The sequence below is a fragment of the Phyllobates terribilis genome, unplaced genomic scaffold (assembly GCF_046119375.1).
Source record: "Phyllobates terribilis strain yellow unplaced genomic scaffold, ASM4611937v1 Scaffold_1__5_contigs__length_1240528914, whole genome shotgun sequence".
Taxonomy (NCBI): Eukaryota; Metazoa; Chordata; class Amphibia; order Anura; family Dendrobatidae; genus Phyllobates; species Phyllobates terribilis.
Genome location: NW_027362761.1, coordinates 584,331,947 through 584,344,085, shown reverse-complemented (window position 1 = coordinate 584,344,085; position 12,139 = coordinate 584,331,947).

The window sequence follows — 12,139 nt, the reverse complement described above, 5'->3', positions numbered from 1 at the left end:
GTGTGTATTATCCCTGTTCTGTGACATCACTGTGTGTATTATCTCTGTACTGTGACATCACTGTGTGTATTATCTCTGTACTGTGACATCACTGTGTGTATTATCTCTGTACTGTGACATCACTGTGTATTATCCCTGTACTGTGACATCACTGTGTGTATTATCCCTGTACTCTGACAGCAGCGAGCTCACATGTCTGTGAATGGAGACGTGAGGACGTCTTATAACATTGAGATCACATTCTTCACCAATATAACATGAAATACACAGAGATTCCAGAAAGTCTTCTGTCGACAGGACTGTGAGGCGTCCAGGACACAGGAATTGGGCTACACTGCACCAGTTAGGACTGGTTTCAGTTTTACCTTTCAAGATGGCAACCTGTCAATCAAATCGAGAGCAAGTCAGCGAGAAAGCTGCGGGCTAAAATAACTGGGATTGTAGTGGAATCATTTACACATCAAACAACTTGTGCAAAGGAAAACAACCGAACCACCCGCCCTCGAGTGACCTGGCGAGAGCGTATTCTCCGCTTAACATCACTAACACCATCAGGACCAGAACCTCTTACTCTTTAGTAATATATATATATATATATATATATATATATATGTACAGACCAAAAGTTTGGACACACCTTCTAATTTAAAGATCTTTCTGTATTTTCATGACTATGAAAATTGTACATTCACACTGAAGGCATCAAAACTATGAATTAACACATGTGGAATTATATACTTAACACAAAAGTGTGAAACAACTGAAAATATGTCTTATATTCTAGGTTCTTCAAAGTAGCCACCTTTTGCTTTGATGACTGCTTTGCACACTCTTGGCATTCTCTTGATGAGCTTCAAGAGGTAGTCACCGGAAATGGTCTTCACTTCACAGGTGTGCCCTGTCAGGTTTAATAAGTGGGATTTCTTGCCTTATAAATGAGGTTGGGACCATCAGTTGTCTTGTGCAGAAGTCTGGTGGATACACAGCTGATAGTCCTACTGAATAGACTGCTAGAATTTGTATTATGGCAAGAAAAAATCAGCTAAGTAAAGAAAAACGAGTGGCCATCATTACTTTAAGAAATGAAGGTCAGTCAGTCCGAAAAATTGGGAAAACTTTAAAAGTGTCCCCAAGTGCAGTTGCAAAAACCATCAAGCGCTACAAAGAAACTGGCTCACATGAGGACCGCCCCAGGAAAGGAAGACCAAGAGTCACCTCTGCTTCTGAGGATAAGTTTATCCGAGTCACCAGCCTCAGAAATCGCAGGTTAACAGCAGCTCAGATTAGAGACCAGGTCAATGCCACACAGAGTTCTAGCAGCAGACACATCTCTTACAACTGTTAAGAGGAGACTTTGTGCAGCAGGCCTTCATGGTAAAATAGCTGCTAGGAAACCACTGCTAAGGACAGGCAACAAGCAGAAGAGACTTGTTTGGGCTAAAGAAAACGAGCAATGAACATTAGACCAGTGGAAATCTGTGCTTTGGTCTGATGAGTCCAAATTTGAGATCTTTGGTTCCAACCACCGTGTCTTTGTGCGATGCAGAAAAGGTGAACGGATGGACTCTACATGCCTGGTTCCCATCGTGAAGCATGGAGGAGGAGGTGTGATGGTGTGGGGGTGCTTTGCTAGTGACATTGTTGGGGATTTATTCAAAATTGAAGGCATACTGAACCAGCATGGCTACCACAGCATCTTGCAGCGGCATGCTATTCCATCCGGTTTGCTTTTAGTTGGACCATCATTTATTTTTCAACAGGACAATGACCCCAAACACACCTCCAGGCTATGTAAGGGCTATTTGACCAAGAGGGATAGTGATGGGGTGCTACGCCAGATGACCTGGCCTCCACAGTCACCAGATCTGAACCCAATCAAGATGGTTTGGGGTGAGCTGGACCGCAGAGTGAAGGCAAAAGGGCCAACAAGTGCTAAGCATCTCTGGGAACTCCTTCAAGATTGTTGGAAGACCATTTCCGGTGACTACCTCTTGAAGCTCATCAAGAGAATGCCAAGAGTCTGCAAAGCAGTCATCAAAGCAAAAGGTGGCTACTGTGAAGAAGCTAGAATATAAGACATATTTTCAGTTGTTTCACACTTTTTTGTTAAGTATATAATTCCACATGTGGTAATTCATAGTTTTGATGCCTTCAGTGTGAATGTACAATTTTCATAGTCATGAAAATACAGAAAAATCTTTAAATGAGAAGGTGTGTCCAAACTTTTGGTCTGTACTGTGTATATATATATATATATATATATATATATATATATTTTAGAATTTTTGCATCTGTTTTATAGATTTTTGTTTAGATATTTTTTACTTATTCAGAGTTACTTATATTTTTGTGTTTTTAAGAATCTTTTTTTTTCTTTCTTAGCTCTTAAAGGGATTATCTTGATTCATCTCTCTTTGTAATATGTTAGAATGTACAGATATAGTAGAATATTATCCTTAGAGTTAATTCTAAAAATATTGCTCCTTCAATAATAATAATCTTTTTCTTCATATAGCACCATCATATCCCGCAGCGCTTTACAATTCAGACAATTTACAGACATTATCGTTAGACCTTGGACTGTATGGGTAGGGTTCACGCCTTGGAGCACCCCACTTTAGTTTCCTTTCACTCTACTACTGTCTATTAAACCCATTTCCATCATCACCTTTCTACGTTTCTACCTCCCAACAGTCTGCATGGGAGCTGTAAACCCAAAACGGTAGTACTGTTTTTTTTATTACTTAGGACCATTTCCAAAATTCCTTCATTGTTTCTTTCAGATGCATTAAGAAATATGCAATAAAAGAGTTTCCAAACTAAATTTTGAGCAAAACTGATGCAGGGAACTCCAACATGGCCCCATTCACATGTTGCAGTTACCTAATTTGCAAGCAATTAATCCTGAGAATATGCCATCATTTTGCAAAAAAACAACCTTTTCATTTTTGGTTTGCATAAAAATAATATTCCTGGAAAACCCAGTTACCATGCGTAAAAATGGAGAAGCTGTCGCCCCCTGTGCCAGGCTTTTTCTATTCTGCATGAACGGTATGTACTTTCCATAGGTTCTATTTATTTGTACAAGGCTTGGACGCTGCTGTTGACTGCCTTGATCCGTAGTTTTTGGCACAAACCTTGTCTACTATCCAGCAAAAACTGGTCTGTTTTCGTAAGAACATACATAATATATAACTAGGTTAACTCTTGAGGACCTGGACTGTGTAGCCCTAAAGCTTGTGTCACCCATCCTGCACTTCATTTTGGTACATTAGTAAGAATAAGAATGAAAAAAAAAATAAGACTGCAGGATCTGACTACGCAGGGTTTGCTTTGTAGTCTGTTACCATGTTGACACATACAGTAGGTTGCATAAGCGCATACTTCATAAACACAGCTTTCAATGGTTTACAGCAGTCGTCTTCAACTTATGATTTCAACATAGACAGTCAGGGCATGTTGGGAGTTATGGTTTCCCAGCAGCTTTAAAGAATAACTATCGTTTTATTTATTTTTTTTCCCCATAAATTGAATAGAACATATGAAAAGAAGAAACTTTGTAATATATCTCATCAGAGAGATCTGCTTCTCCTGGACTGATCATTCAGTCTCAAAATTCTCAGTTCACTGGTAAAATGTGTCTTCAGTGAGTACAGACATTCTCATTACTGAGATAGATGACAGTTGGCACTCATAAGGTTCTATGAAGAAATGTAACTGTTGTTTCTGTGTCTGCCTCTAGCTCCTCCCCTCTGTCTATATCTGCCTCTAGCGCCTCCCTAGAATGTCTTTATGCCTCTAGCTCCTCCCTAGTGCCTCTAACTCCTCCCCTTTGTCTATATCGGCCTCTACCTCCTCCCTAGAATGTCTGTCTGCCTCTCGCTCCTTCCTAGAATGTCTGTATGCCTCTAGCTCCTCCCTAGAATGTCTGTATGCCTCTAGCTCCTCCCTCTTCCATAGAATTTTAAAAGCACCAACAGTCCACTCCTATCTCAGTAATGGGGAAATCTGTCTTCACTGAATAGAGATTTTACCCCTGAATTGAGAGTGAAATGATGTGATAATGATTTATGATTAGTGTTGAGCGAGCATGCTCGACACTGCTCGGTACTCGCCCGAGCATCTCACTACTCGGGATGTTCGGCGAGCACCGAGCATTTCCGGGTTACTCGGGCCGGAGCTCGGGTCTCCGCCCTGCATGTTTGGCGCTCTTTACAGAGCCAATGAACATGCAGGGATTGCCAGCCAGTCACTGTAATGCCACAGCCATGTTGGTTGTGGTGTTACAACTCTCCTGTTAGGTTTTTTTAGTTTGCTGGTCACATGACCAGTTTTGCCTATTTAATCCGGCTCCGCCCTCCTGGCATTGCTGGACTTCATTTGTATTTACTACTGTTGAGCTAGCTTGGTGCTCTGTTGCCGTTCTCTGTTAGTTTTGCTAGGTCTTCTGACCTCTTTACTTTTTGTTGTGTGTTTGTCTTTGACTGCTACGATTTCTGCTATGAGGTGTCCAACTTTTCCCAGTCCCTAGTTCTTGTAGGGATTCCTCCCTCACATCTATAGGTCTTCGTACAGACTAGCCGAGGACTTTAGCGGGTCTGATCGCAGGATCAGGTTCCCCGTTACATCGTAGGGATCTAGTTTAGTTCTATTGTAGGGACAGATCTCCTCTCTTTCCTTAGTCTCTGTAGCAGATCATAACAGTAAGTCCAGCCTTAAAAAAAAAAAAAAAATTCTCTAAGGAAAGACCTCCAGTTTTCCATCATGGTCTTGGTGCAAGATTTGGCTCAACGCTTGCAGGGACTCTCTCTGGAGGTGGCCAGGCTCCAACAACACGTGAGTAGCTGTTCTGGAGCGCATTTTGTGGAACCAAAGGTACGTCTGCCTGATCTATTTTTTGGCAAACAACAAGATTTTTTTTCTTTTAAAAATGCTTGTCTATTATATTTTCGTTTGAGACCCGGATCCTCTGGTGATGAATCACAGCGCATAGGGTTCATAATGTCACTTTTGCGCAAAGATCCTCAGGGATGGGCCTTCTCTCTCCAACCTAGTGATCCGTGCTTTAGATCAGTGGATAGTTTTTTTTCTGCTTTGGGTTTATTGTACGATGATCCTGATCGTGTCTTATCTGCTGAGTCTGAATTAAGACGTTTGAGGCAGGGATCAGGTAATGTGGAAAAATATTGTTCTCACTTCCGTCAGTGGTCTGCCCAGGTGGGGTGGAACGATTCAGCTTTGAAAAGCTTGTTTCTTGCAGGGCTAGGTGAAAGGGTTAAGGATTTACTGATTGCTTATCCCACACCTGGAAACTTGCAGGAGGCAATGCAATTAGCTATACGGGTGGACAGGAGACTGCGTGCAAGGGTTAATGAGAGCAAATCCTCTGCTATGTCAGCGTCGAGTCCTGAGAGGTTCAGTGCTGACAATGGTGAGCCGATGGAAATTGGGGCGATGACACCCCGCTCTCAGGAAAAAGACCGCCGACTTTCTGAAGGCTTGTGTTTCTATTGCGGAAATTCTGGTCATTTTATTAAGAGCTGTGTGTTTCGTATGAAGAAAGAAAAAAAAATGGTCAGTCATGCCCGTATTGCCTGTTTAAATTCTAAGGGAGTATTCCTATCTGCCACTACTGCTGCTCAGGATGAATTAATTGAATTTCGGGTATTTGTGGATTGTGGATCTACTCTGAATGTGATTGATGGGGGATTCTTGGAAAAACTTAGATTAGAACCTAAACCTTTGTCATCCCCTATTGCTGTGGTTTCTGTCGATGGCTCTCCCTTGAAGAGTGTTACTCACAAGGTCTGTGAATTTCCCCTCACTATTAATGGTATTCATCAAGAGAATTTGGATTTGGTGGTATTGGATAATTTGCCTTCTCCAGTAATATTGGGGTTACCCTGGTTAAAATTGCACAATCCTGTACTGGATTGGTCTACCAATGAAATTAAGTCCTGGAGCCCTAAGTGTTATGACAAGTGTTGTAACGGGCGCATTGCTGCTGTGGATAGAGGGGAATTGCCTGTACCTATTCAGGATTTTTGGAGAGTTTTTTCTGAGGAGGAGTCGCAGGTTTTGAGACTATGATTGTACCATTGAATTTGTCCCTGGCGCGACTCTTCCTAAGAGTCGTTTATTTAATCTTACTATTCCTGAAAGAAAGGCTTTGGAAGAATACATACAGACAAGCTTGGCCGCCGGTCACATTAGGCCTTCCAAGTCTCCTGTGGCTGTTGGATTTTTTTTTGTAAAAAAAAAAGATGGCGGTTTACATCCTTGTCTGGACTTTCGTGAGATTAATAAAATTACTGTACGCAATCCTTACCCACTGCCATTGATTCCTGATTTATTTAACCAGTTAGTGGGGGCCAAGTGGTTCTCTAAAATTGATCTTCGGGGAGCATACAATCTGTTGCGCATGAAGGAGGGTGATGAATGGAAGACTGCCTTTAACACTCCTGTGGGTCAGTTTGAGAATCTGGTTATGCCTTTTGGTCTCACCAATGCTCCAGCATTTTTTCAGAATCTTATTAACGACATCCTTAGACCTTTAATCGGCAAAAATGTGGTTGTGTATTTGGATGACATTCTGATTTATTCGCCTGATCTGGAGTCTCATTGGCGGAGCGTACGTGAGGTATTACAGTTATTAATGGACAATTCGCTTTTTGCTAAGCTGGAGAAATGTGAGTTCGCTGTACAGAGAATTAGTTTTTTGGGCTACATTATCTCCAGTGAAGGTTTTGAGATGGACCCGGTTAAAGTTCAAGCTGTGCAGGAATGGCCTAGGCCTATTGGTTTGAAATCGATACAGAGGTTTTTGGGTTTCGCCAATTATTACAGAAAATTCATAAAAAATTTTTCTATTATTGTCAAACCGCTGACCGATCTCACCAGGAAAGGTGCTGATGCGGTTCAGTGGTCTTCTGAGGCCATTGAAGCTTTTGTGTTTCTAAAGGAGAGGTTCACCTCTGCTCCCATCCTTATGCAGCCTGATGTGACTAAGCCGTTTTTGGTTGAGGTTGATGCTTTTTCGGTGGGGGTCGGTGCGGTGTTGTCTCAGGAAAACAAGGATGGAGTACATCCCTGTGCCTTTTTTTCAAAAAAATTTTCCGAGACTGAACTTAATTACGATGTTGGTAATCGGGAATTGCTGGCGATTAAACTCGCATTTGAACACTGGCGTCACCTCTTGGAAGGTGCTGAATTTCCCATTCAGGTTTTCACTGATCATAAAAATCTGATCTATCTTGATGCTGCCAAGCGCTTGAATGCCCGTCAGGCTAGGTGGGCACTTTTTTTCTCGCGGTTTAATTTTTCCGTTACTTACATCCCGGGTACCAAGAATGTTAAAGCGGATGCTTTGTCTCGCAGCTTTTCTCCCATGGTCGGTGTTGAGGAGGAAGAGGAGACCATTTAACAAGAAGGTGTTGTGATTGCTGCTTTGGACTCCGTTTTGGAGGATGAGATTCTTAAAGCACAGGAGAATGCCCCATCTAACACTCCCCATGGGAGGTTGTTTGTGCCTAGGACCTTTAGGAGAGATTTGTTTGTTGAGTGTCATGAGTCTCGGTTGGTAGTTCATCCAGGAATTTCTGAGACCAAGAGACTTGTGGGTCGCAGTTTTTGGTGGCCTGGATGGCAGAAGGAAGTCATTAAGTGGGTGCGCCAATGTACTGTGTGTGCTAGATCCAAGTCTTCGCATGCTCCTGCTGCGGGGTTGCTTTGCCCTCTGGAGGTTCCTAGTGCACCTTGGACACATCTGGCTATGGACTTTATTACTGACCTTCCTCCCTCTGAAGGTTTCACGGTCATCTGGGTGGTCGTGGACCGTTTTAGCAAGATGTGTCACTTGGTTCCCTTTATCAAACTGCCTTGCGCTAAGACACTCGCTGAGGCCTTTGTCAAGGAGATTGTCAGACTACATGGTGTTCCTACTGACATTGTTTCTGATAGGGGACCTCAGTTCGTGGCTCGTTTTTGGCGTGCCTTTTGTGACAGGTTGGGAGTCCATTTGTCGTTTTCATCCGGATATCATCCTGAGTCTAATGGCCAGACAGAAAGGAAGAACCAGGATGTTGAGCAGTTCTTGCGTTGTTTTGTGGCAGACAATCAAGAGGGGTGGTCTGAGTTTCTGCCACTTGCTGAATTTGCTCTTAACAACCATACATCCTCTTCTGCTGGGTGTTCGCCTTTTTTTTGTTGTTCTGGGAGACATCCGTCTTTTGGGTCATTCTCCAAATTGGTTTTGGCTGTGCCTGAGGAGGAGAGTTTTTCCGGTGATTTGGAGAGAGTTTGGACGGATGTGCGTGGTAATCTTCAGGAGACTAACAAAAAATCTAAGAGGTACTTTGATAGGAAACGGCAAGAGGTTTTGTTTGCTGTTGGTGACATGGTTTGGTTGTCCTCTAAGAATCTGCGATTGAGGATTCCTTCTAAAAAATTGGGTCCCAAGTTCGTAGGGCCCTTTAAGGTGCTTCAGATAGTTAACCAATCTGCTGTTAGGCTGGAGGTTCCTACGTCCTGGAGGATTAATCCGGTGTTTCATGTTTCTCTGTTGAAAAAAGCTGATGTGTCGGATGGTGACGCCTCTGCCACTGTTCCTCCGGTGTTGGAGGACGGGGAATATGAAATTTCCCGCATCCTTAATTCTAGACGGTATAGAGGGAGTTTGCAGTATCTCGTCGCTTGGAAGGGTTTCGGACCGGAGGATAACTCATGGGTGAGGGCGGATGATGTTTCTGCTTCCAGACTTGTCCGAGCGTTTCACAGGAGGTTTCCTGGTAAGCCTGGGCCTAGGGGATCCGGAGGATCCTCTTAGAAGAGGGGGTACTGTTACAACTCTCCTGTTAGTTTTTTTTTAGTTTGCTGGTCACATGACCAGTTTTGCCTATTTAATCCAGCTCCGCCCTCCTGGCATTGCTGGATTTCATTTGTATTTACTACTGTTGAGCTAGCTTGGTGCTCTGTTGCCGTTCTCTGTTAGTTTTGCTAGGTCTTCTGACCTCTTTACTTTTTGTTGTGTGTTTGTCTTTGACTGCTACGATTTCTGCTAGGAGGTGTCCAACTTTTCCCAGTCCCTAGTTCTTGTAGGGATTCCTCCCTCACATCTATAGGTCTTCGTACAGACTAGCCGAGGACTTTAGCGGGTCTGATCGCAGGATCAGGTTCCCCGTTACATCGTAGGGATCTAGTTTAGTTCTATTGTAGGGTCAGATCTCCTGTCTTTCCTTAGTCTCTGTAGCAGATCATAACATGTGGGCATTACAGTGATTGACTGGCCGCACAGCGTCACCTCGAGAATTTAAAACCGGGCGCCGCCATCTTGTACACAGTCGCTCCGGATCAGCCAGTGTAGGGTCAGTGCTGCTGAGCTAGGGAGAGATTTATACTGCGAAATAGTTAGTGTAGGGTCTGTAAAGCCTGCCAAATCAAACAAACAGTCCTTCTCAGGACTAATATCCATCCCAGATATCAGGCAGGCAGGCAGGCTGTATAGGAGACGCAGTGGGGTTATACCAACAAACTCTACATTACAGTCCTGTGTGCTCCTGCTGGTCAAATTGCTAGACTTATCCCCCGGTCTCAGGGGCCAGGAAGAATTTTTTTTTTTTTCATGTAAATCCTGTATTTTTTTTTTCCTCAGTCAGACTGTCCAAATACGCGTCTTATTAACCTTTTGGTATTCCCCCCCCCCCCCCCCCCCCCGCAAAAAAAAAAAATTGAGTGTGTCTGTGACTGTTCAGACACCAATATATCTGTTTAAAAGAGTCTGGTGTAGGCCAGAGAAATAGAACTGTGGTTTTCCTCTTCCACGGTTCAAATCTCCTTTTTGTTACCCTTTTGCCATTGATAGTGCGAGTGTAAGCTATTTTACTTAATTTACAATGGGCAAGGCGCGTGGCAAGGGACGTGGAACTGGACGTTCTGCTGATGGTGCGTGCAGAGGACGGGGCCGTGGCCAAGGTGAAAATGTGCCACAACCAACAGCCACATCTTCTCGCTCCCACTTCTTGACCGAATTACTAGGGAAGCACACTACAACACCAGCATTGCGAACTGATCAGTGTGAACAGGTTATTAATTGGATAGCAGATAATACTTCCAGTTACCTGGGCACTACCACCTCCGGTCTGTCTTCCACACGGTCAAGTTTTAGTAGCCGTGAGTCTCGACCGCATACTCCTCCTCACCCTGATGCTCCTTCCTCCCACCATGCCGAGTGTCGTCAGACAGCAACTGATCCCACACTTGGACACTCTGAAGAGATGTTCGCTGGTCCATTTCCATATTTGGGCCCCTCGACTGCTCAGCTTGAAGTGGTGGAAGAGGAGATCCCATGTAGCGATGCCCAAATATTTGAACAGCCACAGCCACAGGAAGTCGACGCTGGCAATTTGTCACAAGAGGTGGACGATGACGAGACACAATTGCCACGAAGTGAGGAGGAGGATCGTGGTGCGCAAGTGGAAGAGGAGGAGGTGGTGGATGATCTAGTAACTGACCCAATGTGGCAGGAGGACACGCAGAGCGAGGCCAGCAGCACACAGGGTGAGGGAGGCAGAGTACCCCAACAGGCAGGAAGAAGCAGTGTGGTGGCCGCACACAGAAGGCAGGCAATAGTTCCCCGTAACACCAACACGAGGGACGTCGCCAGTACAACCGGTAGGTCTTCCAGAGTCTGGAATTTTTTTAAAGACTCTGCTGATAACCCCAAAAAGGCCATTTGTACCACCTGCCATGCCAGCATCAGCAGGGGTGACAAAACTACCAGCCTGACCACCACCAGCATGATCAGGCACATGGCAGCAAAGCCCCCGACTTTGTGGGGCGAACCCCATGGTCCACGACAAGTGTCAGCGGGTGTCACCACTGCTTCTTCCGCTGTTGTGCATATAATAGAACCCCCTGTTGTGCATGCAAGGCAATCCCCTGTCCATACTGCATGTAAAGATGCCCCCTCCTCTCAGTCTTCACTTGTCATAGCAGTTTCTCAAGAAACAGCATCAACATCCACGTCCACGTCCCACCGCAGCGTTCAATTGTCCATATCCCAGAGCTTTGAACGAAAGCGCAAATTCGCAGCCAACGCCCCACAGGCCACAGTCCTAAATTCGCACATTTCACAACTGCTTGCGTTGGAAATGCTGCCTTTTAGACTGGTGGAGACGGAATCCTTCCGCAACCTTATGGCGGTGGCCGTCCCTCGGTACTTGGTCCCCAGCCGACACTATTTTGCCCGGTGTGCCATCCCCGCACTACACAAGCACGTGTCCCAAAACATCTGCCGTGCCCTCAACAACGCAGTTACTGGGAGAGTCCACCTGACAACGGACACGTGGACAAGTGCTTGTGGCCAGGGACGGTACATCTCCCTGACGGCACACTGGGTAAACATAGTGGAAGCCGGGACCCAGTCGGACCTTGGGACGGAACACATCCTCCCCACACCGAGGATTGCGGGCCCTATGTCAGTCAGAGTTGCCCCCACAGTGTACAGCTCCTGCGCATCATCCTCCTCCTCCTCTTCATGTTCAGCCTCCATCTCAGATATCACATCAGTAACAAGCTGGAAGCACTGCAGTACTGCCTCAGCCAAGCGGCAACAGGCTGTGCTGAAACTCATAAGCTTAGGTGATAAACCTCACACTGCTTGTGAGTTGTGGACAGCTGTGAAAGAGCAGGCAGATCTGTGGCTGAGACCGCTGAACCTACATCCAGGCATGGTCGTGTGTGACAATGGCCATAACCTGGTGGCGGCTTTGAGGCGAGGCGAGATCACACACGTACCATGCCTGGCTCATGTGCTTAACCTCGTGGTTCAGCGGTTTCTTAAATCGTACCCCGAGTTGCCAGATCTGCTCGTCAAAGTACGCTGCCTGTCAGCTCATTTTCGCAAGTCGGCTGCAGCTTCCGCCGCCCTTGCTGTGTTGCAGCACCGTTTGCAGCTTCCGGCACACCGACTGGAACTCTACCCTCCACATGTTGCAAAGGATTTGTGAGCAGAAGAGAGCAGTTGTGGAGTACCAGCTGCAACAAGGCCATCGATATTCAGGTCAGACTCCACACCTAAGGAGTGGACCTGGATGTCTGACATATGTACCATCCTGACAAACTTTGAGGAGGCCACCAAGAT